A 26,422-nucleotide genomic window follows, 5' to 3' on the forward strand; every position below is an offset into this window, starting at 1 on the left:
AAGAAATTGAATACATGTTAGAGAATGATATTATTAGACATTCTAACTCGAATTGGAGTTCGCCATGTGTTATGGTGCCAAAACCTGATGGTAGTATTAGGTTTTGTACGGACTATAGGAAGGTGAATGCTGTAACGAAAACAGATGCATATCCAATTCCTAGAGTAGATGATTGTGTAGATAAGGTTGGAAAAGCAAAGTTCCTTACAAAGATTGATTTATTGAAAGGGTATTGGTGTGTTCCATTAACGGACAGAGGTAGAGAGATTTCTGCATTTGTAACTCCATCTGGGTTATATGAGTATAATGTTCTTCCATCTGGGATGAAGAATGCCCCAGGTACTTTCCAGAGGATGATTAATTCTGTGATTCAGGGATTGAAAGATACTGATGCTTATATTGATGATTTAGTGACAGGAAATGATACTTGGGAAGCACACATAATTGCGGTGGAGAAATTGTTTGAAAAGCTTTCAAAAGCTAACTTGACTATTAATTTAGCCAAGAGTGAATTTGGACATGCCACTGTGACTTACCTTGGTTATGTTGTAGGTCAAGGTAAGGTAGCTCCTGTTCAGGCAAAAGTTCAGGCAATTTTAGAGATTCCCACTCCGACGGGGAAAAAAACTCTCAGAAGATTTTTGGGAATGGTAGGATATTATCGAAAATTTTGTAAGAATTTTGCTAATGTTGCCCTTCCATTAACTAACCTTCTGCAGAAGAATGTGAAGTTTGTGTGGACAGTGTTTTGTCAGGAAGCATTTGAAAAATTGAAAACAATGATATGTCAACAACCTGTGCTTAAGGCACCTGACTTTGAAAAACCTTTTTCATTAGCTGTAGATGCTAGTGATGAAGCTGCGGGAGCAGTATTGATGCAAAGGAATGAGGGTGATGAGGTTGATCATCCAGTAGCTTACTTTTCTAAGAAATTTAATAAGCACCAAAGAAACTATTCAACAATAGAGAAAGAATTGTTATCTCTTGTTTTAGCTTTGGAATATTTTGAGGTATATGTTGGTTCAACTCAAAAACCACTTATTGTTTACACTTATTGTTTATAATCCGTTAGTTTTTCTGAGTAAGATGAAAAACAAAAACAGAAGATTGTTAAATTGGAGCTTGATGTTACAAGAGTACAATGTTGTGATAACTCATATTAAAGGTAAAGATAATGTGGTTGCTGATTGTCTATCTCGATGTTGAATGTACAATGTAATATTTTTTTTATTTGGAGTGGTTTTTTCTGATTGTAACACTCCTACTGTATTGTAAATTGTGTATGTTATATAATTTATACATTTGTTTTTCTTGTAAGTAATTGTTAAAATTTTTGTTCTTGTCAGACCAAAAATGTTTTTTTTGGAGGGAGGTGTTACGTACCCGTGACACGTGACAGTGGTACCCTTGTCACGTGACTGGGGTTGAAGTTACACTGGACTTGAGGTAATGGTCTTGTGATGGTGGAGTGATGTCATTTTCCCGCCAGTAGAGGTCATGTGACAGTTTTTTTTTTACAGGGTATAAAAGGAAGACCCACCCTGTCAGGTGGGGCAGTTCGTGGCGGAATTTGCCAAGATGACTTCATGTTACTGCGTGATTTAATGTGATGACGCAGTTTAGTTGAAAAATGAAGTTTTATATAATGCCTAAAGTTTAAAAGGTCATTGCCAACGGTTTCTTTGCTGGTGGAGAGTGAAGCTAAGAATTTGGAAGATAAAAATCGAGGAGAATCGATTTTCGACGGTGGATTGGTTACCACCTTATTTGATCCTCATTCGGAAGGATTTCGTTGACTGTTCTCGTGTTAATCTCCGCTGGGATAGCGGGAGGTTGAGAATAGTGTGGAAGAAGAGGTTAGTGCCATTAAACCATTACGTTTTATAAAATTCTTTGTGGGAAAGTTCGACGTTGAGGGAATCGAAGGACATCGAAGTGGATGAGAATTTAAATCGCTTTAAAAAGTCTCTCCTTTTAAAAGGACTGTGAGCTTTTGAACTTTCGGCATACCGCTTTAAAGAACTGTTCTCTTTCGGCATACCGCTTTAAGAACTGTTTGAACTGCAGCGCTATTAAGAACTGAGTCTGCCGCACAGCAGCTGAATTCCAGTTGAGCTAATGTTTGTTTACTTTTGGGGGGTTGGTTTTCAGTGTTTAATAAAGGTGTTATTTGTTATGAAAACCCTTGCCTAACTCATATATATTTATTGTTGCCTGAATACGTAACAACAGATAGTGGTGGGTGTCTGGGACAACTGTCAGGTGCGGCAGGAAGCAGATGCGGAATTGTTGCTTCCGATATTGTTGGCTTAGCGGACGAGCATAAGTGAAAGGAGGGAGATGGTTCACGTACAGACATCAGAGTTTATTCTCATTCGGCATCTTGTTCAGCGGAGATGGTAATGAGTCAAAACACCTGTTCCTATGCTGTATCGTTCCATGACCCCTCCCCCAAGCATGTCCACGTGGTGTGTTCACATTGTGACGTCAATCTGTTTACCGTCCAATGTCCGTTCACCTCAGTTCCTCTCCTCCTTCTACTCTGATGGGTGTCACATCGGACACGGTCGCTTGCAGCACAGGAACAGGCCATTCCGCCCTTCATCACCCTGTCGAGCTGAACATTCCCAGCTTTGCTTTGACGTAGGCAGTGTGGACAACTTCTCAGTAGTTCACCAACTGTGGAACTTCGGATTACACGAAATGGGAAACTGGACTTTCCCTCGCACTCCTACTCACAAGACCTCGCAGTGCTAGAACAACGCAGTCACAATTTATCGATCAAAAATGTATGACATATTACAGTACAGGCTGCAGCTATCATAAAAACAATGAAATGAGTATTATATTACATTACATTATTTATGGCAAACACCCTCCCCCCACCCCACCCCCCCCCCCACACACACACATGCGGAGAAGTTAGTTTAAGAGATGGAAGGAACCGTGGTCAGCTCTGAGCTTCAAGGTATAGAAAATAAACATCGTATTAGGGAGCAGATTAAAATGAAGTCAACTTCGATGTCATTCAGGGCTGACGCAGAACTGGGCAGAGTGTCTGTGTAGACAGAGGGTATGTTTTATTTCTGGTGAGACGGGGTGGTGTGGGTTTGGCGCCTCAGCGGCCAAAATGATACTAACTGAAAGTCGGCAGAGGAGACTGGGATGGGGTGTTCATGTGTCCCTGGATCCAGACATCACTGAGGGAAACCGGTTCAATTTGATGATGAAACAGCAGGCATGACAGTGAAAATTGCTGAAAATGCTTGAATCATCGATTCCGGAATGCTCGTGGAAAGCGAACCACAGTGAAAGTTTAGTTTGGAAAATGAGAACAGTCGTGACCGCTGTCAAGATAACAATGGAACGTTGTAAATAGAGCCGCACATTGTTCACTTACATGTCTCATTACAATCTCGGTCGAATTACACAAAGGGATCAGACAAAGGTAATGTCAGTGACATCGACGCATTTGTGCTACATCCCCACTGCATTTGCACCGGAGACACTGCCGGTGATGGAATTTCTTCTTTCAGTAACAATGGTCAGAAGTGGGACCTTGTCTCTGAGATCGATCCCCTGTATAAATCAGAGCCTGTGCCGTCCGTCAGCCCAGAGTGTTTGCCGAGCTTTGGATGTCAGAGCAGTAGCGTTCACTGCGTCACTCAAATGGGATATCCAGTAATCTGGCGGAATGAAGACATTTACTAGCCCGTCATTTCAGCCGTTGGATTTCCCGGTAAGCTGCTGCACGCCTGCAAACGGCAGAAACTGGGAGTTAATTCCGATGTTCTGAAGTGCTCCTCTCGCTACTTGTTTCCACGGACACCTGTCCAGTCCCCACAATTCTGCCATGGGCGGAAGGCGCTGACAATATTCATCCCATTGCTTTCGCAGCAGGCAGCCCTCTCTATTGGGGATGAGATGCAGCTTTTGATTGAAATCCTCTCCGTTGCTCCGAAGTCGTGGAATGATGGTGGATTGAAACATCCGCACACGAGGACACGGGGGAGCACTGCTCCTGTGGAAACCAGCCGTCCTTCTGCAGTTCTATCCAAAGAAATTGCCTGTGAATTGCGTGACTGGGTGATGGAGCAACGCGAATGGTTCATATATTTTAGAAATATGAGCAGAGGGAATTGCATACGTGAATTTTATTTTATGTCTATATTGCTCAGACTCGGTGATGCTGGTATTTAATGTCCATCCCTTACTGTGGCCGATGAAACAATTAAGCAGCTCTCCTATCGACATTTGGGGATTTATCCAGAATTAACCATTTATAAAACTCGAGGCAGGTTTCCTGTCGGCCCGATAATGCACACTGCCAGCGTCTTCATATACCGGTTTCCATCCTCTGAGGAAGAAAATAAACGCACGAACTAATCTGATTCCTTCACAATGTTGTTTTATTTCCCTGACTTGTCAATAATATCTCTGCTTCCTTCCCTCTCTCTTGCAGTTAACTTGGTGGAGATTGTTATCCTGTCCGGAGGAAAGTGTGGTCTCCCCAAATGCAGCACTTGCTCCCTGCCGGGAATGGCAGCGATCGATCTCCTCCTGGTCGTTATCTCAAAACCTCTGCTGAACTGGAATTTTTCAATCTACTTTCGGTCTTCTATCCTCTACAGAACTCTCGTTTGCAGAGCCGTTCTTTGCCTGCTTTTGGCCAGCGCCGGGGTCTCATTATATATCATAAGACAAAGGAGTCGAAGTAGACCATTAAGTCCATCGAGTCTGCTCTGCCATTTTATCATGAGCTGCTCCATTCTCCCATTTAGTCCCACTCCCCCGCCTTCTCAACATATTTTTAATGCCCCAGCTACACAGATACCTATCAATCTCTACCTTAAAATGTAAACTATTAATCATTGTGTATTTAAATATATTTTTAAAAAGAATTACTTTTTCTGTCTGGCTGACCTGCCTGATTCACCTGTGAATTTTCTATGGCTGCTTGACCAAAGCGAGCTTCTATATTTCCCCTCATGTGCCGCACTTCAGATGTTTCATCGCATATTAATAACTTGTCTCCCGTTTGTTCGGATTGTATTGTTCAATGCTCTGACAGTTAGATGGATTTTTTCCGCCAATAAAGTCCGGATGGGGTCCGAGGCCGCAGCAACGGAAAGAATGAGAAGGGAGCTGAGATCGTGAACCGAAGGAAATCGGTCGAGTTACTATTCATTATAACCGGTTGATTTACATTGTTGTGGTTATTGCGGTAGGTACTTGATACCCACGCACAGATTGCAAGCGTTCCTCGTTACTCAGTCACGGATCCGATTTATGTCGCAGACTCCACGGTGACGATGCTGCAGATCCTCAGCTCCTGCACCAACGCATGTATTTACGCCGTGACTCAGAGCAAGTTCAGAGAGGAGCTGAAGAACGCGGTGAAATACCCGCTGAAACTGTTAACCAAATTCGGTAAATCAGAGGGCGACCAACTGGTTTCTGCAGTGGGATTAAATCAATCACCATTTCCCTCCTTAAACTATCCACTTGCCGATCTGTAGAACCACGGGTAACAACTGAGCACTCTGAAATACGCATGCGTTTAGTGGTGATATATTTCACTCGCCGTCTACCCCGTGCAGCTGAAATTTATTTTTCGTCAGATTCCTCGCAAATATGCAAAGCTCAGCTCACCGGTACTTCACCCCGATGGCCGCTCTGTAGAACTCGGGAACTGACCGGGACGGTCCAGCCAGGTCCCGCCTGTTTTATTTTCATTCTCTCAGATACAAATTATTCTTCGTTCTGGTGATGCCCGCCGTGTTTTCCTCCGGGTTTCTTCAGTCATAATCGATCAACTCACTTGTCTTCACCCACTCCGCTCTTCCTCATTCTTCCTTTTAGTGATATACCCGATATTTATTCCCAACCTCTCTCAGGATGCCCTGGATTTCACCAGAAACTTCCCCGATTATGATTTCCCCAACGCCGGCACACCGGTTTAGAGCGAAGAGTTTCACCATGAGGGAAACATGATCGGATTGGAAAACCTGTAACATGGTCATATGTGTTTTTTTCTCTTTTTTCAACTCTTTTTTCAAGTCTCCCTGTCTGGACAGCTCCCTCTTTGTCCTTTCATATTTCCGTTTTATCTCTGTTGACAACCAAAGGTCCCGTGACAATCTGTTTCCTTACTTCTCCCTCTGTTCTCTGTTTCACCCCGACCACACGCTCGATCCCCTACTGCACAAAATAAATCTCACTGCAGTATGTTGGCAAGTGTATTTACATTGATAATAAATGTACATAAAACTTTAGAGAACTTCCAATGCCACAGGAAAATGTTATTTGATCTCTCTCTCTCCGCCTCTCTCTCTCTCTCTCTCACGACGAACTGAGCTCTATCTGAAAGTGTAATCGATTTTTGGGAAGAATAGTGATACTGAAAATCCGAATTCAGACATAAATTACAGGAAACGCTGAGCTTGTACGGCACGGCCAGTTAAAATATTCATTAATATTTCTGTCATCTGTGCCTACCGTTCATCACAAGGGTTAAAAAATGTCAAATGCCTCGTGTCTGTGGATTCCGACACCTTATCTTTAACATTGATTATCAGATGCGATAAGCCTCGCATAGAAATATCGCAAAATTAATTTAAAAGGTGTTGTACCGCTTTCTAACAGAGCATGACGCACTGTGGTACATTTCCAGTTCAGTCTCTCTGAAGGCTGTCATGCAACCGATCAGAGTTATACAACAGCGGTGATTCTTCAGGCCAGGGGTTTGACGGAAGTAACAGTTGACCTGAGAGATAACTTTTCGAGCGCACAATAGATTTATGCGCCTCGCGCTGGTCATTAGTAAATCAATACTTTATTTTTATAAATTACGCTTCCAATATTGCGCAATGATTATGTCCCAACTCCTGCCACCCCGTGAAAACAATAACAGCCTGAATCCCAAAGGGCTTTATTCTACTTTTAGTCAATTTAACTCCCAATCAGATTGGGTGGTTTAGTGACTACAACAAAATTTCCTGGCAAGATTAAGTGACAAGCCTATTGCATTCCGGAGATGGTTCTAACATTTGGTTAACTTTGCTTCGTGTTGACTGCTGCCTGAGTCCAATCACGAACAAGAGAAACTCTGCAGATGATGGAAATCAAAGTACTACACCCACAATCCTGGAGGAGCTCAGTAGTTCAGGCAGCAACCACATAGAAGAGTTAACAGTCGATGTATCAGGCCTAAACCCTTCATCAGCCGATGCAATACTATAGGATTGGACGTTCTACCATACCTGCAGTGTCGGCAACAGATCTTAGACAACCATCCATGCCTCTTACAAATGGTGGTAATTTTACCGAATAATATCGTCGGAGGCCCCCATGTCGATGTGTTAAATTGCCACGAACAAACCCTTGGTGTTCATTTACAGATATTTAGAAAGGAGCTGGATAGTCAGATATGTCCAAAGCAGGGACGGCTGACAAAGCGGCGTTCAGAGCATTAAAGGCTGTGTTCATTTCCTGAGTGTATTGTATTTCGGCAGACATGCTCGGTAAAGAGGCTTGTCGAAGAGGAAACTCCATCATTCGATATTCGGGAATGCAATCTCTACAAAAATTGACCATTCCCAAATTGGGAAGCATTTCAGCTCGGGTGCAGGGAGGTGGTGGGTTAATAAAAGCTGCAATTCGTTCTTTGGCACGGTGCCGAGTTCCTGGAGAAAGTATGTATCACAAATTCTGGGTTCATATCTGGTCACCTCACGACCGGAAGAATTTGGATACTAAAGAGAGAAGGTAGAAGAGATTTACAAGGATTTGATTGTAGAACGTGCCTTGTGAGAATAGGTTGAATGAACTTGGCCTTTTCTCACTGCAGTGAGAAAGGATGAGATGACCTGATAGATGTGCATAAGATGATGAGAGGTATTGATCGTGTCGATAGCCAGAGGCTCTTTTCCCAGTGCTGAAATGGCTAACACGATCGGACATAGTTTTAAGGTGCTTGCAATTAGGTACAAGGGGAATATCAAGGGTATCTTTTTAGAAAGAGTGGTGGGAGCGTGGAATGTACGGCCAGGGATCGTGGTAGAGGAGGATACAATAGGATAGAATCTTAGAAAACCTACGGCAAAATACCGGCCCTTCAGCACACAAAGTTGTGTCGAACATGACCTTACTTTAGAAATTTCCAGGGATACCTATAGCCATCAATTTTTTAAGCTCCATGTACCTTTCCAAAAGTCTCTTAAAAAACCCTATCGTATTAGCCTGCACCACCGTTGCCGGCTGCGCATTCCACACTTTCACCAGTCTCTGCGTAAAAAACTTACCCCTGACATCTCCTCTCTACCTACTCACAAACACCTTAAACCTGTGTTCCCTTGCGGCAGCAATTTCAGCCCTGGGAACAAGCCTCTGACGATCAATGCCTCTCACCATCTTATACACCTCTATCAGGTCGCCTCTCATCCTCCGTCGCTCCAAGGAGAAAAGGCCGAGCTCACTCAATCTATTCTTATAAGGCATGCTCCCCAATACAGACAGAATCCTCTTAAATCTCCTCTGCACCCTTTCTATGGTTTCCACATAGATATTATAAGAAATTCTTAGATAGGTACTAGGATCTGAGTAAATTAGTGGGCTATGTGTGGTGTAATTATAGGCAGATTCTAGAGTAGGTTACATGGTCAGCACAACATTGTGGACCTAATGGCCTGTAATGTGCTGTAGGGTTATATGTTCTATGTGCCATGATTCTGCGCAGTCACCATCTGTGGAAATGAAGGAGCAGTTGAACGTCTGGGCCGCGACCCTTCAACAGGGCTGGGGAAAAGGAAATGCCAGAATTAAAATGATGTGGGTGGGGGTAGGGGGGCAAGCCAGAAGCTGCTAGGTGAAGCTCGGTGTTTGGGGTAAGGGGACGAAATAATAGGCTGGGAGGAGATGTGGAAAAGGCGGAGGGCTGAAGAAATAGAGTGGACCATGGTAGAAAGGGAAGGAGCGGGCACAGGTGGGAGTTGATAGGTTCTGAGATCAGAGCAAGAGGCCAGAGTGGGGAAAGAAGGGAGCAGGAAAGGGGATGGAAAAATACCGGAAGATGGAGATGCCATGCTCATGCTATATGTTTGGAGGTTAGCCAGACGAATTATCAGGTGTTAATCCTCGAATCTGGACGAACTGAGAACCTGAGGAACGAATGACATGGACCGACATGTCGGACCGTGAATTGGGATTAGATTTCAAATGATTCAGCTTTTCGTTAATGGAGTTGAGGAGCACATCGAAGCGCTGATTAATTTGAAGAGGGTTCTTGGTCAGAGGCGGCAACAGCTGATAGATGCCGCCGGACGTGTTGAGTTCCAGCAGCTTTTTCTCTGTGTTGCCATGACTTTGATGAGCAGTCGAACTTAACGTATTCTACGCAAGTTTCGAACAGAAGAGGAGCGTCCCGCTCCCTCTGTATGAACCGGACCTGGTGGCATCAAGATTCATCGTCACCGAGGAAGACGTTAGAAAAGCCTTACTGAAGATAAATCCACGGAAGGCGACGGGCCCGGATGGCGTCCAGGGACGGTTTCTCCGGGCCTTTGCAAATGAGCTAACTGAATTATTTGCTGACATCTTCAACTGCTCCCTGCTTCAGTCTAAGATCTCCTCGTGTTTTAGGAAGGCAACTTTAATCGCGGTGCCGAGGAAAAGTAAGGTGGCATGCCTGAATGACTACCGACCTGTGGCTCTAACATCAATTGCTATGAAGTGCTTCGAGCGATTGGTTACGGCACACTTCAACCAGAACCTACCGGTCAACCTCGACGCTTTGCGATTCGCCTACTGGAGCAACAGGTCAACGGCAGATGCCATCTCTCTGGCACTACATTCCTCCCTAGAACACCTGGAGAATAAAGACATATATGTAAGGCTCCTTTTCATCGACTACAACTCTGCCTTTATTCCAAATAAACTTATTCCTAAACTCCGGAACCTGGGTCTTAGCACTCAGATCAGCAGCTGGATCGTCAACTTCCTCACAGACAGGACCCAGACTGTACAAATAGGGGACAAGCTCTCCTCTACAATCACTCTGAGCACAGGTGCCCCACAAGGTTGTGTACTTAGCCCCCTGCTGTACTCACTGTACACCCTTGATTGTGTAGCCAAGTTTCCTTCGAACTCAACATATAAGTTTGCTGATGACAGCACAATTGTTGGCTGTATCTTGGATAATGATGAGTCTGAGTACAGAGAGGAAATGAAGAACCTTGTGACATGGTGCGAAGACAATAACCTATCCTTCAACTTCAGCAAGACGAAGGAATTTGTTGTTGACTTCAGAAGGAGTAGCGGACCGCACAACCCCATCTACATCGGTGGTGCGCAGGTGGAACAGGTCAAAAGCTTTAAGTTCCTCGGGGTGAATAACACAAATGACCAGTCTTGGTCTAACCAAGCAGAGTCCAATGCCAAGAAACCCACCAGCGCCTTTACTTCCAGAGAAAGCTAAATAAATTTGGCCTGTTCCCTAAAACCCTCACTAATTTTTATAGGTGCACCGTAGAAAGCATTCTTCTAGGGTGTATCCCAACCTGGTATGGAAGTTGTCCTGTCCAAGACCGAAAGAAGCTGCAGGAGATAGTGAACAGAGCCCAGCACATCACACAAACCAATCTTCCACCCTTGGACTCACTTTACACCGCAGGCTGTCGGAGCAGTGCTGCCAGGATAATCAAGGACACGTCCCACCCAGCAAACACACTTTTTGTCCAACTTCCCTCCGGGAGAAAGTTCAGGAGCATGAAGATTCGTACGGCCAGATTTAGGAACAGCTTCTTTCCAACAGTGATCAGACTGCTGAACAGATCCTGACCGGGATCTGGGCCGTACCTTCCAAATATTCGGACCTGACTTGCACAACCTTACTTTCCCTTTTCTATTTTCTAATTATGATTTATAATTTAAATTTTTATTATATTTACTTCGATTTGTACCCCAGGGAGAGCGAAGCGCAGAAACAAATATCACTGTGATGATTGTACGCTCTAGTATCAATAGTTTAGTGACAATAAAGTAAAGTTTTCATGTATCCAGTATCTTTGTAAGCATCGATGCTATATTATTTTAAAATTCTTAAATATATTTCAGGACCGTACAAACAATATATTCGTTTTTGATATGTATATATTTCTATTGCAAGATCACCAATCTAGACAAATCCCAGAGTGAAACAGAGGAGCCCAATGACCGTATATCATTGATAATAAATCTATGGCGTCAGCGTATGGACAAGATAAACAATAACAATCATAAAACCGAGAGGTGAGCCTGAGAATGTTTCGCAACAGCATTCACTGAATTCTTGAATCGCCATTTCTGCGACTTTGAGATTTTGCAATTTCGTGTCAAATTATCCATACCTCATCACAATCGGAATTATACTTAAATAACATCGTATTTATTTTACCACAGCTGTTCGAAAACACGTCAGCCTTGTGTAGTATACAATATTCAGTGTGCTCGAGCGAGTATAAATGAATGACCGTGGAGATTCATCAGCTCAGCGTTTGTTCGGCGAGATCGCGGGCAGCTGGAAGACAGGCTGTATCTCACACAGCATGCTTGAAACATTCTTGCGTGTGAGAAAGATATATTTCATGATCATTGCCGTTATCGGTGTTCCTGGTAAGAACATAGGCGAACTAAGATTTGCTGTTCTGTGTGTGCTGTCTTTGGACTCGGTCAGTTACCGGCAGCGTTGTGATGCCGGCGAATCAGACAGTGCCGTGCAGGCATTGTGATAAAACTCTGTGTTCGGTCAGAAGCTCCCTTACAGTTTAATCGGTGGACTCGGCAGAAAATAAATCAGCAGTTGAGACAGATGTCAAGCAGAAGTTCGTTAAAATTAATGCAATTTGTGGATTCATGGCAAGCAGTTTGAAGTTATCAATGCAACATACCGTCAAAATTAACTCCGATAATCCAACGCTCTGTTTTACGGGCTCTTTGGTATTATTTCGCATCGGAAGCGCAACAGGTTTTAAGTTCAAATGGAAAAGTATTGCGCCATTTTAAAGAATTTGCTGAAATTTTGATGGGAACCCGGGAAGAGATTCGTAGGGTGACATTCAGGGGAGAGCGGTAGACATCACTTGTGAGTTAGACACCGAACCATCCGGAGTTTCGAAAATGAATATTAGTGTTTGTGTGAGTTTTAGTGCACCGGTGTTTGCTTCCACGTCCTATTAATCGAATAAGTGATAAGGGCCAACCCAGCGGTGTCCGTTTGAGGTCAGACGGGTCGAGGTTCATGCTTATGTTCTGGGAAAAGCAGCATCGAAGCATTTAGAATTATGCTCCCGAAATTTGGAGCAACACCTAATAAGGCAGATGTTTTGAGTTACCTATAATGTCAGTGAGGATTTAAGAGCGCACGTGAGGTGGGTGTATGAGTTCATTGCGTCAGGCAGAATCTTTAAAAGCGAAAATTGGAACTTTCTCAGACAAGAGAAAATCTGCAAATGCTGGAAATACAAGCAACACACACAAAATACTCAGTCGGCCTTGTAGCATCTAAGAACAAATGCAGTCGGCGTTGCGGGCCGACTCTTGCCGAAGGGTCTCGGCCCGAAACCTTGACTATACTTTTATTTTCCATAGATGCTGCCTGGCCAGCTGAGATTCCCCAGCATTTTGTGCGCATTGATTGAATTGTAACTTTCTGATGGGTTATCTTGACATAGTGCGCAGGAACTCCGGACAAGAATAGTTGCATTATTTTTTTTTAAAAAGCGAACCAAGCAGGGTCGCTGCGGACGGATGACAAACAAAGAGTCTGAGAGGTGGGAAAGACATGACAAATGTGGAAATACATTTACTTTGAAACTTGTAAGTTGACAGAACCGAAGGGATCGGGGCTTTGCTTAATGGGGAGTGTGTCAGAATATAGGTGCTGGGAACCCGGCAATCACCGCTGCCGAGAGATTGTGTCCAGGCTTTACACTTCAGTCGTAAACCTGATGTTGGGCGATTTATATTGATTTCTCCAAAGTAACATCGGCGATCAGTTAGCTCCTTCCTCAGCGCTGCTTCTCTTGCAGTCCCGAATAACTGTCACCCAGCATCTCGTTAACAGCAACAGAGACTCACGCTTTATAGCCTTTTAACCACAGAAATGAGGTGTCTTCAAACTTAAGTTCTTCTCAATTTCCATTTCAACTCTGCCCTGAGACCCAAGGAACGGCATAACAGTAATTTACTTATTCCTTATTGGCTGTTCCCCCAGTGAATTTAACGGCGATTCTGATCCTGTCCCGGGGGAAGTGCGGCCTCTCCACCTGCACCACTCGCTACCTGGTGGCCATGGCAACTGCGGATCTACTAACCGTCATCTTTGATGTCATTCTGTGGCGGGTCAGTTATTATTATTTCCCCGGGACATTCCTGGACATCACCCCTGTATGCAGTGTGATATCTGCCCTGACATTTGCAGCCACGGACTGTTCTGTCTGGTTCACCGTCACTTTTACATTTGATCGGTTTGTAGCCATCCGTTGCCAGAAGTGGAAAGAGAAGTATTGCAGCGGAAAAACTGCGGCTGTGGTTCTGACAACAACCGGCGTTCCGCTCGGCTGTAAAAACGTGCCCGACGCTTTTAGATATCGTCCTGTGAAAGTGATTGACAATATACCTTATGACTGTATTTCAAATCCTGGCTACTTTACGGATCCCGTTTGGGTGGGATATAATTGGCTTTCTACCGTTTGTGTGCCATTACTTCCGTTCGTGTTAATACTACTGCTCAACGCTCTGACAGTCAGACACATTTTAGTGGCCAGTCGCGTCCGTAAAGGGCTGAGGGGACAGAGCAAGGCGGAGAACCGCAGTGACCCGGAGATGGAGAGCAGGAGGAGGTCTGTGATCTTACTCCTCACCATCTCCGGAAGCTTCGTCATCCTGTGGTCGGTGGATGTTGCCGAATTCCTTTATTATACAATTGCGGGTTTGGATCCAAATCATTACAGTGACTCGGAATACATACTTCAACACTGCGCCTACATGCTGATGATATTAAGTTGCTGCACAAACACGTTTATTTATGGGGTGACTCAGTCCAAGTTCAGAGAGCTGTTCATCAGCGCAGCGAAATATCCTCTAACTTCCATTATTCTACTAGTTAACAAACAACATATCTAAGCCATTCTCAGAGACGGTCGCAGTGATTTCTTTCTTTCTTTTTTTTATTTTTTTATTAAAACTTTTTTTATTGTTTTCAAATAGTTACAGAATAAATGTGTATGAAGAAAAATGTGTTACCCAGCCCCCCTCCCCTTAACCCCTCCCCCCTAACATCCCTATTAAAAAAAAATAAGAAAGAAAGAAACAAAAGGAATCCCCACATGCTCCATAGAGATCGTAATAACTTTAGTATATATATTTATTTCTTTCCCCAAGTAACCAATTATTTCATCTTCGGAGCACCTATATATTTAATCCTATCTTTTGTAAATAAGGGCGCCAAATTTTCAAAAATGTTTCTTTCTTGACACTATAGTTCGGCCGTCATCAGAGAATGGGCAGCGGGGAGAATAAATATGGTTGCGATCCCGAGACAGACATTGCACAGAAACAGTGACTTCGGCACCCGCAGTCGGCAACCTCTGTCTCCTGTCAATTATTACATTATTCTTGGTTTTTAGTTTTATTGATTTGTCCACCATAATCCGGTTCTCCTCACCGCCACACCCCTTTCGGAAATTATAGAGCGGGTCAGGATCTGAAAACATTCAAGATCAAATCGGCTGAAATGCAACTGATTTGTTACTTAAGCCTTTTGCATAAGAATGAAATGAAAATAAATTCAACAGTCTACCCGTACTTACAATAAACCTTGCACTTGTCCTTCGCATTAGATCGACCTGTCAGAGAGGAATGTTTACCGCTGCAGAACTCTGTCCATAATTGTGCAAACATCTATGGAAAAGCCCGGTGCCGGCTCTGCTTCATCTCATTTCCTGATTTCTAATAAATTTCCATCCGAGCAAACTGCATTCACTCCAGTACAATCGCCTGTTTGTTATTAGATTTTTTACCTGGTAAAACTTCAGGTATGGAAATAGATCAGCACGCTCGTTTTTCAATTGCTGGGAACTTTCCTACTACTCTGGTGATGCTTATTATTTTAGCTTTCCGGAGGTCCACATGAATGTTTCTGTGTAGGTATAATTGTTGTTGTTGTGCAGTGACTTTATGGTGAAACCACCAGTAGATATTACAATTGGGGCAATGTGTATCCTGTTTATGTACATTAGTGTTTCAATTTTCTTTTTCAAGTCAGCATATTTCTGGTGTTTTTCACGTACTGATATCCGTATATTATGTGCATTTGGAATGACACACACATATTTGCAGATTTTCTCTTGTTTGTTATTGGATAACTATTAAATAAATTGTTTTGCTGGTTTATCCTGTAATATTATATCTGGACAGGTATCATGTATTGCCTAATCGCTAGGAATGGACTATTCGTATTATAATTGTAACACTTTAATTGTATCTTTCATGAGTTTGCAATTTAAAGCAAGATTTTGGTGACTTTTGCCAATTCATTCTGCTTGTGTAAGCGGTCAGACTGAATTAAACTGTTCCAGGGTCCTATAATGTGTTGAATACTTTCTGATTTCTATTATTTCCCGCCTTTATTGTCTTGAGTTTGTTAATCTATTATTGTGTATTTTGGATATTTTCATGTTACCCACTCGATCCTATATTGCCACAGAAAGAATGGAAATACCCCAATTCCATGACCGAAGGAGTGCAGCCCCCTGACCATCATCCGATTCCCCTCTCCACAGAGCAATCTACTACTTCGAGCCTCCTTTCTTCCTCACTCTCAAAATTTTCTCACCCCTTCCCAATTCCTCAGCACACTCTCCTCTCTCTCAGCCTCTTTCTTCGATCCTCAGCTTCTCGTTTCCCCCGTCTCAGTCCTGTCACCCCACAGTTCTTCACTCTCACTTTTCCTTCCCCCTTTGGATCGACAACCCTGCTCAATTTAATTCAGTTTATTTCAACTCAACTTTAATTGTTATTTAACCATATGTGAATACTCATGAATACAGCCAAAAGAGACAACGTTACTCCGATGTCAAAGTGTCACCCCGCCAATAGTGCGATACTTCCGTGTAAATACGGTGTAATGCTGCCACCCGCCCCCCTCCCCCCAGTGCTCACTCGCAAGACAAATACCAGGCAATACACCAAAAGCGAGTAAATAAGTCCAGTATCCGTCGCTCTGGAACCGCTGTCCGCTCCTCAATACCTTATCTCCCGCCGAGGTAGCCTCCTTCCTGCCGTCATGAACATCCAACTCACTGAACTCCGTTGATACCCCTGCCCCCCACCCTTACCCCCATCCCTATCTATTATTTTAGTCTGGTTCTCTTTATCTCTCTCTTTTCCCACCACACTATAATCTCTTCCCCCAGCCCTACCTTTCTTTCTCTTTTATTTCCCATAATTCTCCAACTTCCCCCTAGACCATTTCCCTCCAGCCTATCACTTCCCAACTCTCTACTTTATCCCTACACCCACTTCTTATCCCCCCTCGACCATCCCATGTTACTTCACTCCTGATGAAGGATTTCGGCCCGAAACGTCGTTATTACCTCCTCCCATCGATGCTGGTTGGCCTGCTGAGTTCTGCCAGCATTTTGTGTTTTTTTTTATTTGAATAAATAATTGCAGTTTTATAGGTAATTCTTAGAGATGGGTTACTAGAAACAGATAACCTAAAGACGCCAAATCAATACGTTTATCAGTTTGTGCACATAATATTTTAATACATTGGAACTCCCTCCTCCGGTTACATCGACAACGACTTTCCGAGCCTTCGTGCACCATTCGAACCGCTAAAGTCCAGTATCCGTCGCTCTCGAACCGCTGTCCGCTCTTCACACGTCCGGCCTTCTCGCTCTCCTCCAGAAATGACCGCAAACCCCCGCTCAGCTTACACATGCAAGATAGCATAACAATTCTCCATCCGTTAGTTCCCCCCCCCCATTGTCTGCTGTCATAACCCAAACATACCAAACACAGAAACCCATTACAACATTAAATAACATTACAGAGAAGCCATTTCATTATAACTTTACAGAGAAGCCATTTTGTTAGCCTGAATAGTTAACAGCACAGTTACTGTTACTCAGAGCCCTACGTTTATAAGGCTGAAAAATGAATTGCGCTCTCAGTACAATCTTGGGGGGGGGGGGTCGTTAATATTTTTCAGATAAATGCTTTATTCAGGTGTGAGAGTGACTTTAAGTTAATTCATATTATTGAGCTGGAAAAGGCATGTAATAATGATAATGTCCAATTATATCAGAAGAATTCAATATGCAACGGGATTGGAAAAATCAGGTTGATGTTGGATCACAAGAGGGGGGATTTGTTGAATGCCTACGAGACGGCTTTTGAGCGCCGCTTGTGCTTGGGCTTACTCGAGGAAAAGCCATTTTAGATTGGGTGTTGTGTAATAACCCTGATCTCATTCAGGAGCTTAAAGTAAAGGAGCCCTAAGGAGGCAGTGATCCTAATATAATGGAATTCATACTGCAATTTGAGAGAGGAAAGCCTATGTCGCATGTATCAGCATCGTAAAGGAATAAGCGGAATTAGAGGAATTAGAGACAGGAGATTGCCCAGGAGAATTGGAGGAGGATACTGCGGGGATGACAGCAGAGCATAGGTAGCTAAAGTATCTAGGAATCGATTACAAGGTGCAGGATAGACATGCCCCACCGATGGAGTTCTCAAATGGCAGGGGGTGGCATCCGTGGCTGATAAGGAAAGTTAAGGACTGCGTAAAGCCTAAGGAAATGGCATATAACGGACCAAAAATACGTTGGATGTTAGATTATTGGGATGCTATTAAAATTAAACAAAAGGCTACCAAAAATCGATAAGAATGGTAAAGATGAAATATGATGGCAAACTAGACAATAGTATGATGCAAGATACTAAAAGATATTTTCTCAGTTAAATAAGGAGTGAAAGGGAGATGAGAGTTGATATTGCACTACTGGAAAATGATGCTGGGGGATAAAGAATTTGCAGATGAACTTAATGAATACTTTGCATCATTCTTCACTGTGGAAGACAGAGCAAGAGTTAGTGCCTTTGCTACTACAAAGGAAAAAGTGTGAGACAAGCTGAAATGTCTTAAGTTGTAAAGTCAACTGGACCAAATCGACTACATCCCAGAGTCCTGAAAGATGTTTCCGAAGAGATAACGGATGCATTAGCCGTGACGTTTCAGGAATCGCTTGTTTCTGGCATGGTCCTGCTGGCTGGAAAATACAAAGGGCTACGGGTAGCCCTAAGTAATTTCTAAAGTAAATGCATGTTCGGTGATAGGTGAACTGATAGAGGTGTGTAAGATAATGAGAGCCATTTATTGTGTGAATAGTCAGAGGCTTTTTCCCAAGGCTGAAATGGCTATCACGAGAGTGCACAGTTTTCAGTTGCTTGAAAGTAGGTACAGAGATGTCAGAGGTAAGTATTTTATGCAGAGAGTGGTAAGTACGTGGAATGGGCTGCCGGCGACCGTGGTGGACGCCGATACAATAGGATCCTTTAAGAGACTCCTGAATAGGTACATGGAGCGTAGAAAAATAGAGGGTTATCTGTAACCCTAGGTAATTTCTAAAGTAAGTAGTTGTTCGGCACAGCATTGTGGGTCGAAAGGCCTGTGTTCTGTTCTATGATTCTATTTTTTTAAAAATCAGCTGCATCTCATACGAAGTCATAGGTGTAGGGCACGTGTGAGTACTAGCGTACGCTAATGGAAGGTGTTGACTTTCTTCTGATGTAGGGAATTGACGCAGCAATGTAGTTACTGCTTGGCAACGCAGGCTACTGCACTTTCATTGTCCACAATTATGTCTCCTCTACATTAGAACAAAAAGACAACCGAGTTTTCGTGCTTGGTCTCCGGAATACTTGCGTACGGTCCACCTGTTTGATCCTGCGTTCTCTATTAATGCTTATTCCACTGACATTCGGAGTATCTTCACTGCCTGTGGCCTTCTCCACTGGCATCGAGAGGCAGAGCATAAATTAGAGGAACGGCATCGCATCTTCCAACTGACCCGCAATTCGGAATGAACTGCGATGTCTGGTGTTCTTACACCGGGTGAACAGCGAATCGTTATTTTTTCATATAGTGATGCCGATGACACTTTCAAGATCTGATTAAGCCACCCCCGAGTTAGAATATCAAGCCAGGAGCAAGTATGTCCACCGCTTAGTAAGAATCTACACCCCTGATTAATTATCTCCATCCCTGAGTAGGAATCTTCATCTCTGAGTAATTATCTCCAATGCTGCGACCACTGGAAAGGGTGGGAACCTCTTCCTACCCTGACTCTGCTCCGAGGCGCTCGATCCTTCGATCGAAGCTAAGGTCGATTCCCAGCCGGCGACTAGTACCATCCAACCCGCCGTTGCATCCACTCCGAGCTGCATCTACAGCGCCCTCATCCCGCACGACGATGAGGTCACCGTGACCGAAGACAAGCTCAATGCCCTCGTCAAGGCAGCTGGAGTTAATCTCGAACATTTCTAGCCCAGTCTGTTCGGTAAGGCTTTGGTAAACTGTAACATTAATAGTTTGATCTGTAGAGTTGGTGCTGGTGGTGGTGGAGGATGTGCCGCAGCTGCCACTGCTGCTGTTCCTGCTGCGGAAGAGAGAAAGGAAGAATCTGAGGAGTCTGATGATGACATGGGTTTTGGTGTATTTGATTAAGTGCCATGAACTATTTGTTACAAATAAATAAATAGAAATTATTTTTGAATGGCAAAAAAACTACCAAGCACTCCCCCCCCCCCATCTTTCCGCCGGGATCGCTCCCTACGCGACTCCCTTGCCCATTCCTCCTCCGCCCCGCTCCATCCCTTCCCACCGAACTCCCTCCCGGCCCTTACCCTTGTAAGCAGAACAAGTGATACACCTGACCTTACACTTCCTCCCTCACCAACATTCAGGGCCCCATCAGACCTTCCAGGTGAGGCGACACTTTACCTGTGATTCGACTGGTGTGGTATACTCCGTCCGGTACTCCCGGTGCGGCCTTTTATATATTGGTGTGACCCGACGCAGACTGGGAGACAGTTTCGCAGAACACCTATGCTCGGTCCGCCAGAGAAAGCAGGATCTCCCATTGGCCACACATTTTAATTCCACGTCCCATTCCCGTTCTGATATATCTCTCCATGGCCTCCTCTACTGTCAAAATGAATCCAAGCTCAGGTTGGAGTAACAACACCTTATATACCGGCTGGGTAGCCTCCAACCTGATGGCATGACCATTGATTTCTCTGACTTCCGTTAATGCCCCTACTCCCCTTCTCACCCCATCCCCGATTTATTTATTTTGCCTCTCTTCCTTTTTTCTATCTCTCTGCCCATCACTCTTAGCATCTCCCTCTGGTGCTCCCCTCCCCCTTTTTGTTCTCCGTAGTTCTCTGGTCCCATGATCCTATCCAGCTCTACATCCCTTTTGCCAATCACCTTTCCAGCTCTCAGCTTCCAGACCTTCCGTTCTTCTCCTGACATTTTGAATTTCCCCCTCTCCCTCCTACTTTCAAATCTCTAGTAAATTTTCTTTCAGTTAGTCCTGACGAAGGGTCCCGGCCCGAAACGTCGACTGTACTTCTTCCTACAGATGCTGCCTGGCCTGCTGCGTTCCACCAGCATTTTGTGTGTGTTACATATTTTTTTTCTTCTTTCTCTAGTTCTTGCCTCTTCCCTCATTCCTCTTTACTGATTTATAGATTATAGCTTTTTCTGGACTGCATATCAGTATGTCTGTCTGTGTCTTTTTCTATCTATCTATCTACCTACCTATCCGACAGGTTGCCTATCCTCCGCTTGCCTGTTTGTTTGACTTTTATTCCTCTAACTATACGTCGTTCATCTGCTCCTGTTTCGAATTTGATCGTGCAGAATTCACATGGAAATTATCAATGAGAAGCACTTCTGAAATTATGGAAATGATTGTTTTCTCAATCTAATTGGACAAATGTCGACAAGATAAAAATACTGTAACGTGGGAATGGCGTCAGTTTATCATGCCAATGTCACCTCGAAAGTATTTACAAAGGAAGACTGAATTTCGTGATCCATTAACCAGCGAGTCGGAAGAGTTGAATCTCTCACTTGGTGTCCCAGATTTAACGGTATTGAGGATGTACTGTTGGATGGATCTAACTGTTCCTCAGGTGAATTCAACAGCGGCTTTGTCCGTAACTTTACCGTTTCAAAATCCACAGAATGAGTAAGAGATCTCATGTATGTATATATATATATATAATAGGATATATGAGAGTTACTTCTAGACACACAGACACACACATATATCGACACACACACACACACACACACACACACACACACACACCCACACACAAGCAAACACATACACACACACACAAACATATACTGATACTACAGATGCGGGGACGATAGATTAAGAGGGAATCGTCACAACTTGGACTTCGAAGTATCAAAAGTAAGTATCATGCAGGGCAGGCTGATCAAAATGAAGTAAGTATTAATGTCGTCCAGGGCTGATGGAGAACTGGATGGTGTATCTTTGTTTACAGCGGGTATATTTTCCATGTAGTGGCACATTGTGGGGCGGGGTGGGTGGGTTTGTTGCCTGAGCGCTGACGCCATTTTCTCAGTAGTTCATCAATTAACCGCGTGCTGCAATGTGGAACAAAGGATTATTCCAAAAGAGCAACTTGAGTTTCCCTCACATTCCTACCGATAAACACTCACAGTACTACACAGAGCAAGTCTGTCACTATTCTATCAGTCAACATGGATGGGGCGAAACAGACGAGTCTGAAGCTGGAATAACAAAATAGAAATAATATTTTATTATTGCTGTGTGGGACTTCACTGTTATCAAATCACACCCCGGTGCACATTGAGGAATCTGTGACAGAATCGGAAAACATAAGACTGCAGAGATACACAGTGAAAATGGAACTTAAGAATTGCCGAGGAATATGTATTCATTCTTTACTTACGTAACTATTTATTTAAATAAAATATTTAATGTGTATATTTTCATTCAATGTTGAAGTAGTTGTGAAGCCAAGCCAGAGAAATTTACAGATCAGGTTCTGTTCGACTGGCTCTATGTGGTTGAGTAACGAATAGCTTGCAGAATGATGCCGGGCCGAATGATAACTCTCTCACGCTGAATGTCGCACGATTGTTGTCGGCATGTAGGCTGAGTTGGGGTCTGGAACACACACGTGGAGTTCGAAATCAAGGTGTAGATTCATTCAGCAGTCAAACACCGAGTTCAGATCTCAGGCTGCAGTGCATTCATGGTCAATTGACCCTGTAGTGTTCTCGCACAGGTTTAAAAACTCTGAACTAAACACGCAGTATAAAGCGGAGTCAATTACGCGCGATCCCAGTAAGATTAACCGTTTACTGTTCACTCTTCCATATTAACGTATGGTGAAACCTGTTGATAAAACAATACAAAATATATACAGTATTTGTTTCCTTCTGGGCATCACATTTACATCATAAATACTTGCAAAAATAAAACTACAACAAACTATATTACATTAAAGTACAATATACAGTCAGAATCTACCTACGCCATCAACTGCTTTAAATACACTTCAACACAAACTATCCGCAACTCTTTAAATAACAAAGAACATAAACTTTATCAACCGTCATTACTTTTAACAGAATCAGCGTTAACATTTTTACTTCAACATATCGATTATCTTATGAACTTACGGCGTTGCTTCCATGATGTTTCTAGTGCGTAGAAAGATAACTTTCCTCGCGCTGATCCTGCACACACAAGCGCCCTCCTTCCCGTTTCTCCAAACCGGTATTTTCCCACAGGACGCAGCGAAACCGGGTGTGACGTCATCACATGGCGCGATATATAACAGACAAAGAATTTTCTTTCAACAACCTTAAGTTTAACTAGAAAACCATTACAAACGAATTACTAAAGCGAAAATATAATAAACTAAACGAATGCCTTAAGGGCAACACAGATCCACTGGCCAATTTTCATGTAGCAATATCTGCCTTCACACACCTGGGTTTGCTACACGAAAACAATTGGAAGTTCGAACAGCTTGTCATATGAGAGAGAGATTAATGGCTCTGGCCCTGTATTCCCCGGAATTCGGAAAAATAAGTGGTTATCCCGTTGAATGCTACGGAATGGCGAAAGGCCTTGATACGGAGAGGGCCATTCCTGTGGTGGGGGAGTAAGATCTAATGATACAGCCTTAGAATAGAGGACATTCTTAAGGAGCTGAGACGAGGAAGAATTCAATTAGCCAGAGAGTGTTGAATCTGTGGAATTCGTTGCACCAGGCAGCTGTGGAGGCTATTTATGTATGCATTTTTCAGACAGCGGTGGTAAATTGTTGATTGGCCAGGCATGAAAAGGATGCGAGAGGATTGGAGTTTCAAGCTGAGAGGAAAATGAATTAGCCATAACGAAATGGCGGAGCAGGCTCGATGATCCAAGCGGTCTAAACCTGATCCTGTATGTTATGCTCTTAAGGTCTTACAGGTTATAGCGTTCGGAAAAATGCAAATGTACAGATCGCGGGATTTCGTCGTGACAGGGGTCTGGCAAAGGGATCAGATCTCAAGATTCTCTGATATCAGATGCTACCTAGCAGGTGAATGTCGGGAGCTTGTGAGGTTAGGGGTCATACACTAGGGTCCGATCTATGTTTTAGTCAGTGTCAGGACACATACTGGGGTCATGGGTCAGAAAAGACGAGTCAAATATCAGTGTGCGGAAGGATAAGAGATGCCAACACTGCCAACGGGTATCACGGCGTGTGTTTCAGCGGTTGCACACTAAGGACAAGTCACGGAGTATGGAATTGTCAGAGGTCACACACTTGAATGAGATCTAAAGTTGTAATTGGGAATGGGGACACACGTGGAGTTCCAATATTAGGATGTGTTCGGGTTAGTGTCACGCAATGGGATCAGATTTCAGTTTTGTTGGGTCAGGGCGGGAAATGCTGTTTCAGATCTCGGAGTTTAGTGCGTCTGAATGCTGACATCGAAGACAGTTCGCAAATTGCAGTGCAGTCACGTGTCGCACGCCTTAGCCAGATCCCAGAGTCAGATGGTGTCAGGTGTTGACGCAGAGTCATGACTCACTGTGTGAGGTGTCAGTGATCTCATAACCCTGGTCATAGGATATAACATGGTGCGGTCAAAGTTCGACAGCCAGCTCAGTCTCATTATGTGTTGAAGTGAGTGGTCATACGCTACTGCGGATCATGCCTAGATCTCATGGTCTGTTAGGATCGCATACTGCTGTCACGTCTGAGGTTGTGGGAGCGGCATTGGTCACGAATCCGTGATGGAAATGAGGATGTGTTGCGATCGGGTTCCACATCTAAGGATATAGTGGGTCACGGATTAGAAACTTATCTCTCACCTCAGAGTCTGTAATCGGCAGTGGTCACTCATCGGTGTCAATTCTCTGCGTGCGTTGGACTCAGAGTTCACAGATCATGAGCAGATCTCGGCGTTGATTACAAACAAGAGGAAATCTGCAGATGCTGGAAATACAAGCAACACACACAATGCTGGTGGCAGTCAGCAGACCAGGCAGCATCTACGGATTAGCGACGTACAGTCGACGTTTCAGGCCGAGACCCTTCGGCAGGACGGGAGGAAAACGAGAAGGAATCGGGATAAATGGTTAGTGGGCGGGAGGTAGAGAGAGCAGCACACGGTGATAGGTTAAGCCAGGGGGAGGGGGGCTGTGAAGTAGAGAGCGGGAGAATGGAGAATCTGAAAGGAGAGGACAGAGATCATGGAAAACTGAAAACGGGGAAAGAGCTCCAGAGAGAGGTTATGAGCAATTAAGGAGATTAAGCGAGGGAGGGAAATAGAAATGGAGGATGTTGAAGGTGGCATTACCGGATATTCGAGAAATCGATCTTTAGGCCATCAGCTTGGAGGCTACCCAAAGGGAATATAAGGTGTTTCTCCTCCAACCTGAGGCTGGCCTCATGGCGACAGTAGAGGAGGCCATGGACTGACAGTCGCGATTTGGTATAAGGTTAGAAAAGTATGAGAGGCCGAGAGCGACAGTTTGTGGTGCCAGTGTTGAAATCTCAAGGACTGGAGGAATGCATTTAACGTGTGAGTGGAAACGTTTAGAGGAAGTGTGTGCGGCATGTTTTGTTTTTGCACAGTGTTACGTACCCGTGACACGTGACAGTGGTACCCTTGTCACGTGACTGGGGTTGAAGTTATACTTGACTTGAGGTAATGGTCTTGTGATGGTGGAGTGATGTCATTTTCCCGCCAGTAGAGGTCATGTGACAGGTTTTTTTTACAGGGTATAAAAGGAAGACCCACCCTGTCAGGTGGGGCAGTTCGTGGCGGGATTTGCCAAGATGACTTCATGTTACTGCGTGATTTAATGTGATGACGCAGTTTAGTTGAAAAATGAAGTTTTATATAATGCCTAAAGTTTAAAAGGTCATTGCCAACGGTTTCTTTGCTGGTGGAGAGTGAAGATAAGAATTTGGAAGATAAAAATCGAGGAGAATCGGTTTTCGACGGTGGATTGGTTACCACCTTATTTGATCCTCATTCGGAAGGATTTCGTTGACTGTTCTCGTGTTAATCTCCGCTGGGATAGCAGGAGGTTGAGAATAGTGTGGAAGAAGAGGTTAGTGCCATTAAACCATTACGTTTTATAAAATTCTTCGTGGGAAAGTTCGACGTTGAGGGAATCGAAGGACATCGAAGTGGAAGAGAATTTAAATCGCTTTAAAAAGTCTCTCCTTTTAAAAGGACTGTGAGCTTTTGAACTTTCGGCATACCGCTTTAAAGAACTGTTCTCTTTCGGCATACCGCTTTAAGAACTGTTTGAACTGCAGCGCTATTAAGAACTGAGTCTGCCGCACAGCAGCTGAATTCCAGTTGAGCTAATGTTTGTTTACTTTTGGGGGGTTGGTTTTCAGTGTTTAATAAAGGTGTTATTTGTTATGAAAACCCTTGCCTAACTCATATATATTTAGTGTTGCTTGAATACGTAACATAATTATGGGGGCTGCGTCCGGATTTGGATCGTTTGAGTTAAATGCTTGTTAACTTTTGAATTGGTGTTTTGGTAACCGGGAATACTCGATTCTTTTGTTTGATTGGCTTGTGAGTGGTATTCAGCAACGATGAATATTGATGTGTTTCTGGATTCGCCAGCTGCGGATTTGTTAGCGAAGGCGAAAAAAACTGAAGTATCTGAGATTGCTAATAGATTGCAACTTAAAGGTATTTTGGCGACTACATCAAAAGCTGTAATACAGAGAAAAATCGCATCACATTTTGTGGCTTCGGGTCATTTTGATGAATCGATTT

The 26,422-nt window shown here is 43.7% G+C and overlaps 1 pseudogene; it reads left to right on the forward strand.

Annotated features, from left to right (window-relative positions):
* The first annotated feature begins 12,890 nt into the window (after positions 1-12,890).
* On the forward strand, positions 12,891-19,828 carry LOC140732702 (large ribosomal subunit protein P1-like; annotated as a pseudogene).
* The last annotated feature ends 6,594 nt before the right edge of the window (positions 19,829-26,422 follow it).

The sequence above is a fragment of the Hemitrygon akajei genome, chromosome 9, assembly GCF_048418815.1.
Source record: "Hemitrygon akajei chromosome 9, sHemAka1.3, whole genome shotgun sequence".
In the NCBI taxonomy this organism is placed as follows: Eukaryota; Metazoa; Chordata; class Chondrichthyes; order Myliobatiformes; family Dasyatidae; genus Hemitrygon; species Hemitrygon akajei.